At 43.0% G+C, this 6729-nt stretch overlaps 1 non-coding gene across 1 annotated transcript; it reads right to left on the reverse strand.

The window, feature by feature from the left end:
* Nucleotides 1–331: 331 nt before the first annotated feature.
* On the reverse strand, nt 332–404 carry trnav-gac (transfer RNA valine (anticodon GAC)). Its single transcript has one exon. It is a non-coding gene; the product is annotated as a tRNA-Val (tRNA).
* Between the last annotated feature and the right edge of the window lie 6325 nt (nt 405–6729).

Below are 6729 nucleotides of genomic sequence, written 5' to 3' on the forward strand. Positions count from 1 at the left end.
TTTCCCATCCTTGATGAGGTGGAATTTTTTATGTTGTGGGTGATAATGTCTTGGCCCACGAGTGTGGTGGAAGCAGAGACAATCAATGATTTGAAAAGGAAATTGGATGGATACTTGAAGGAAAGAAACTTGCAGGAGGAAAGGGATCGAGCTGGTGAGTGGAACTGACTCGAGTGCTCCGGGGAGAGCCAGCATGGACGTGATAGGCAAAATGACCACCTTCTGTGTTGTTTCTCAAATTCAATCCACTGGTGCTTGGGAAATAATCTCAAAGTAAATTGTGCAACTGGAAAATCAGAACCAAGGCAAGGGACGCAGAAAGAAGCGAAATTGCTGAAACCCGGGATTGAAGAAGGGACCTTTAGATCGTCAGTCTTACGCTCTCCCAACTGAGCTATTTCAGCCCTACATTAACAACTGCTTGGTGTCCTTGTTTTGGAAGAAAATACATACATTCAAGTTTTCGAAAAAATTAAAGAACACGACATGTGAGTAATATTCCCCATTGCTTTCTCAGTACTGATGGATTGTGAAGCGGGAGACAGCCAGAAGTGCCACTGAGCCGCACAGACCCCGAGCTGAGAATGAAATGAGATCAAATTCAATCTTTCATGGTGAGATGCTGCTGAGAGGTAAGAGTCCTGAATCAAAGCGAGACTTGCTCATTTCAAACACTCCCTGTACTCTCTGCTCATGAAGCCTTAAAAAAGGGAAAAACAGAATGGCACTCAAACTCACAACCCTGCCATTAAAAGTCTCATATTCGACTGACAGAACTGTCACTTCTACTCGGTCTCTTATTGGATGGATGCAACTCCAACGCAGGGATGGCATTCAAATCCTCCCATGGGTCCACATGTCAGACTGAGTTCCATGTTGTAGACTCAAGCAAAGGAAATCTGCTCACTTCCAAAACTATCAGCGAATTGAAGCTGATTACAATCAACATCATCAGAGGTCAGAACTACCTGGTGAAAGAAGACACCCTGAAGAAGGATCCACAATTATTCAAAGGCATCGACAAAGTGAAAAACAAGAAAATCGATGAGTCAATGCAAGCCAAACAACAGAAACACTGAAGAATTCCATTCCATTCCAGTCCTGTTGTTTTTGGAGTCAGGTCACAATTACAGCAACAACTTTATATTCCCACTTGGCTATCTGTGCATTCAGTTAATTGCAATTTTGTCGACAAGCTCTTTGAATGCAATTGTCTGGTCCTCATGCCAGCTCTGTTTGGAAGTCAATTCCACCTTCTGCAAGGCTGAAACCAATAGATAACCTTAATCTAAAAATGCCAGCAAGCCAGGACTCATCTGGGATTAGAACCCTGGATTTCTTACATGTTAATCAAACACATTCTCTGAGCGAGATCATACCCCTAGACCAACGAGCCACTGACCAGTCAGGTTTCTTTAGCTGCTGTGGAATTTCACTGGAACCCCCCAGCCAATCATCCATTTTTTTTTCAGATCAAAGCAACATCCTGCATATGCTGAAATAAAAACAGAAAGTGCTGGAAATGTTCAGCAGCTCTGGCAGCATCTGTGCTGAGAGAAACACAGTTAACGTTTCAGGGCACTCACTTTTTGTTTCAGCCATCCTTTCAGACTGCTTCTGTCCATCCAATCTCACTTTCTATTCTATCCACATTCTAACCATTCACTACGTTACTACATTTTTCATGAATTCCTCATTTCTTTTATTAATGACAATTTTGTATTTCTGGCCTTTGCTTCAGACACCACCACAAGTGGAATCATGTCTCCATCTACCCAATCAAACCACTTCGCTGTCTCCTCACATTGCAATGTTTCTTTAACCCTGACAGACTGTGGAGTTTCTGCTGCTTGATTGCAGTTCTTGCTTCCCGCCAGTAGATGTCACCTCACTCCAATACAGTGAAGTTTACAAATCTGAGAGAGACACAACAGGAAATAATTGTTCACATTTTAGTGAATGTGTGGGATTTAGAAATACTAGGAGTGGAGACGAGTTATTATTGCACTCTGCTATTACATCTTTTATAATGGACTCCAGCATTTTCCCCACGACTGATGTCAGGCTAACCGGTATATAATTCGCTGTTTTCTTTCTGCCTCTTTTTTTAAATAGTGGAGTTACATTAACTACCGTCCAATCCATTGGAACTGTTCCAGAGTCTACAGAATTTTGAAAAAAGACCAGAAATGCATCTGCTATTTCAAGGGCCACCTCCTTAAGTACTCTGGGATGCAGATTATCAGGCCTTGGGGATTTATCGGCCTTCAATCCCATCAATTTCCCAAACATTCCCTACTAATACAGATTTCATACAGTTCCTCCTTCTCATTAGACCCTATGTTCCCCAACATTTCTGGGAGGTAATTTGTATCGTCCTTTGTGAAGACAGAACCAAAGTATGTATTTAATTGGTCTGCCATTTCTTTGTTCCCCATTATAAATTCCCCCGTTTCTGACTGTAAGGGACCCACATTTGTCTTCACTAATCTTTTTCTCGACACATATCTAGAGAAGCTTTTACAGTCAGTTTTTATGTTCTCTGCTAGCTTACTCTCATACTCTATTTCCCCCTTCTTAATCAATCCTTTTGTCCTCCTCTGCTAAATTCCAAACTGCTCACAATCTTCAGGTTTGCTGCTTGTTCTGGCCATTTTATATTTCTCCTCCTTGGATCAAATACTTTCCTTAATTTCTTTTGTAAGCCACAGTTGAGCCACCCTTCCTGTTTTACTTTTGCACAGACAGGAATGAACAATTGTTGTAATTCATCCATGCGCTCTTTAAATGCTAGCCATTGCCTATCCACTGTCAACCCTTTAAGTAACGTTCCCCAATCTATCATAGCCAACTCCCGCCTCATACCTTCATAGTTTTCTTTGTTTAGATTCAGGACCCGAGTCTCGGAATCAACTCCATCTTAATGAAGAATTTTATCATATTATGGGCGCACTTCCCCAAGGGACCCCACACAACAAGATTGTTAACTAATCCTTTCTCATTACACAATACCCAGTCTAGGATGGCCTGTTCTCTCGAGGTGTTATACACCTCTATCAATTCTCCACTCAATCTCCTTTGATATAGGCAGAATAATCCTAGCTTTTCCAACCTAACCTTGTAACTAAAATCCCCCATCCCTGGATCCATTCTGGTAAATCGCCTCTGCATCCTCTCAAGGACCCTCACATTCTTTCTAAAGTCTGCTGAGCAGAACTGGAAGCAACACTCCAATTGGGGCCTAACCAGAGTTTTATAATGGTTCAGCATAACTTCCATGCTTTTGTACTCAATGCCTCTATTTATAAAGCCCAAGATCCCATATGCTTTGCTAACCACTCTCGCAATATGTCTTGCCACCTTCAAAGATCGGTGCACATGAACCCCAAGTCTCTCTATTCCAGCACACTCTTTATAACTGTGCCATTAAGTATATATTGCCTCTCCCTATTCCTTATGCCAAAATACATCACCTCACACTTGTCACTATTAAATTCCATCTGCCACCTGTCTGCCCATTCTGCTAGCCTATCACTGTCCTGTTGCAGGCAATTCATATCATCCTCACTGTTTGCCACTCCTCCAAGTTTGGTGTCATCGGCATATTTTGAGATTCTACTCTGTATTCCAAGATCCAAGTCACTTCCCTTTAGCAAAAAAAGCAGTGGTTCTGGCACTGACCCTTGGGGAACACCACTGTCGACTATCCTCCGGTCTGACCAAGAACCATTTAATATGACTCGCTGTTTTCTGTCTTTAAAACAATTTACTATCCAAATGGACACTGACCCTCCTAATCCATGAACCCCAATTTTGTAAACCACCCTTTTATGTGGAACTTTATAAAATGCTTTCCTAACATCCATATAAACAACATCCACTGCATTCCCTTCATCAGTATTCTCAGATAGTTTATCAACAAATGCAGTTAGATTCGTCAAGCATGAACTCCCATTGATAAATCCATGCCCACTCTCCTGGATTAACTCAAACATCTCCAAAGGACTTGATTTTTTTCCCTGACCTGTTGATCTCATGCTGATAGCAAGCTCACCATCGAACATGTATTTGGCAATGTGACCGTCATCCATTTGGCCCAGTCAACAGAGTCACCGCTGACTCAAGAGGGCAAACATGCTGCGGATCCCTGCACGCTGGTGTACTTCCGCATTCGGCACTCTGTACTGCCAGGAGAGGCCCAGTATCCATCTAAGGCAGTGGAGGTGGAAGCTGTTCAGCCGCTTTTTTTGGCTTGTATAAGTTGTTGATGCTTCTCTACTATAAAGGAGGGTGCTGAGAACATAAGCCTGGTACACGTGGAGCTTTGTATTTTCGGTCAGTTTGCTGTCGGTTCACACTTGTCTTCTCAACTTTGACATGACAGCTGCAGCATTGGCAATCCTGGTGCTGATTTCAGCATCAAGGGCCAGATTGCTGGTGATTGTTGATTGAAGGTATGTGAAGCTGTTGACAACCTCCAAAGTGAGGTTGTCGATGTTGATGGAAGGTGGAGTCTCTCCGTCCTGGCCCGTAACTTTCATCTTCCTGATGCTGATTGTCAGTCCAAACTCTTTGCAGGCCAGGGAGAACCGATCTACAAGCTGCTGTGACTGAACTTCATTATGGGATGTCAGCACAGCATCATCAGCAAATAGCAACTCACAGACTAGGAACTTACCCACTTTGGTCTTGGCGCACAGTCTTGCCAAGTTGAACAGCTTGTCGTCAGCTCTGATGTGCAGGTGAACACCTATATCTGAGTAATTGAAAGTGTACAATAGCAGCATGGAGAAGAATATGCCAATTATAAAGGATGTGATAACTAGACAGTTCGAAAATGATGACATGATTGAGCAGAGTCAACATAGATTTATGAAAAGGAAAACAGGTTTGAAAAACCTGTTGAGATTTTTGAGGATGTTACCTGCAGAACAGATAAAGGAGAACCAGTGGATGTGTGGTATTTGTATTTTCCTTTGGTAAGGTCCCACAGAGGAGGTGAGTAAACAAAATTAGAGCACATAGGCTTGGGGATAATATACTGATATGGATTGAGAATTGGTTAACAGACCGAAAACTGAGAGCAGGAATAACGGGTCCTTCTCAGGATGGCAGGCTGTTACTATTGGGGTACTGCAAGGATCAGTGTTGGAGCCACAGCTGTTAACAACCTATATAAATGATTTGGATGTGGGGATTAAATGTAATATTTCCAAGTTTGCAGATGACACAAAGCTCGGTGAAGTGTGAGTTGTGAGGAGGATGCAGAGAGGCTTCCAGGGGACCTGGAGAGGCTAAGTGAATGGGCAAGAACATGGAATATAATGTGAATAAGTGTGAAGTTATTCACTTTGGTAGGATAAACAGAAAGACAGAGTATTTCTTAAATGGTGAGAGGTTGGGAAGTGTTGATGTCCAAAGGGACCTGGGTGTCCTTGTTCCTGAGACACTAAAAGCTCTTGTGCAGGTGCAGCAATCAATTAGGAAGGCAAATGGTATGTTGTACCCACACGAGGGGTCATGAGTACAGGAGTAAAGATGTCTTGCTGCAATTGTATGGAGCCTTGGTGAATCCGCACTGGAGTATTGTGTACAGTTTAGTCTCATCTTATGAAGGATACACTTGCCAGAGAGGGGGTGAAACAGAGGGTCAACAGACTAATCTTTTTTTTGCATTTATTTCATTTCATCTCAGTTTGTTCAGTTTGCTTACCTACTGTTTTTTTTCAGGTTTGTTCTTCCTGCTGTTCAATATTCAGTCCATTAACACCTAATCTGTACGAATGCTTTGTCTTTCAACACACCATTAACATATTGTTTGCCTTTGCTGCATGACCTTTTGGTCAGCTATGTGGCCTTGTCCAATCTACACCTTCTCCTTTGTTATCTCCTGCCCCACCCCCACCCCACTTGCTTATAACCTGTGACTTTTCTAATATATGTCAGTTCCGAAGATGGGTCACTGACCTGAAACGTTAACTCTGCTTCTCTTTTCGCAGATGCTGCCAGACCTGCTGAGTGGTTCCAGTATTTCTTGTTTTTATGTCACCAGACTAATCCCTGGGATGGTGGGATTGTCTTATGAGGAATCTGGGCCTGTATTCCTTAAAGTTTCGAAGAATGAGAGGTGATCTGATTGAAACTGACAAAATTCTTACAGGGCGTGACAGTGTGGATGTAGACAGGATGTTTGCCCTGGTTGGTGAGTCTAAAACCAAAGGACATCGTCTCAGAATAAGGAGTAGGCCATTTAAAACTGAGATGGGTGGCATTTCTTCACTCAGACGGTGGTGAATCATTGGAATACTGTGCCCCAGAGGGCTGTGGCAGCTCAATCATTGAGCATGTTCAAGACAGAAATTGATAGAAATCTTGATACTCATGACATCAAGGGATATGGGGATAGCATGGGAAAGGGGCTTTGAGATAGGTGATCAGCCATGATGGAATTGAATGACAGAGCAGGCTCGACGGGCTGAATAGCTGACTCCTCTGTTCCTCTGTTCCTAAGAGAGTTGGCGCCAGCGCGCAGCCCTGCTTTACCCAACTGCTGATCTTGAAAGCGTCTGATGTTGCTCCATTGTAACTGATGGAACTGTGCATGTTCTCGTGGAAAGAAGAGATGATGCCCAAGAGGTCAGGAGGGCAGCCGATGTTCCATTGCAGTTTGAAGAGGCCGTCTCTGCTGACAATATCAAAGGCCTTAGTGATGTTAATAAAAACGTGTGA

The sequence above is a fragment of the Heterodontus francisci genome, unplaced genomic scaffold (genome assembly GCF_036365525.1).
Source record: "Heterodontus francisci isolate sHetFra1 unplaced genomic scaffold, sHetFra1.hap1 HAP1_SCAFFOLD_59, whole genome shotgun sequence".
NCBI classification, from domain to species: Eukaryota; Metazoa; Chordata; class Chondrichthyes; order Heterodontiformes; family Heterodontidae; genus Heterodontus; species Heterodontus francisci.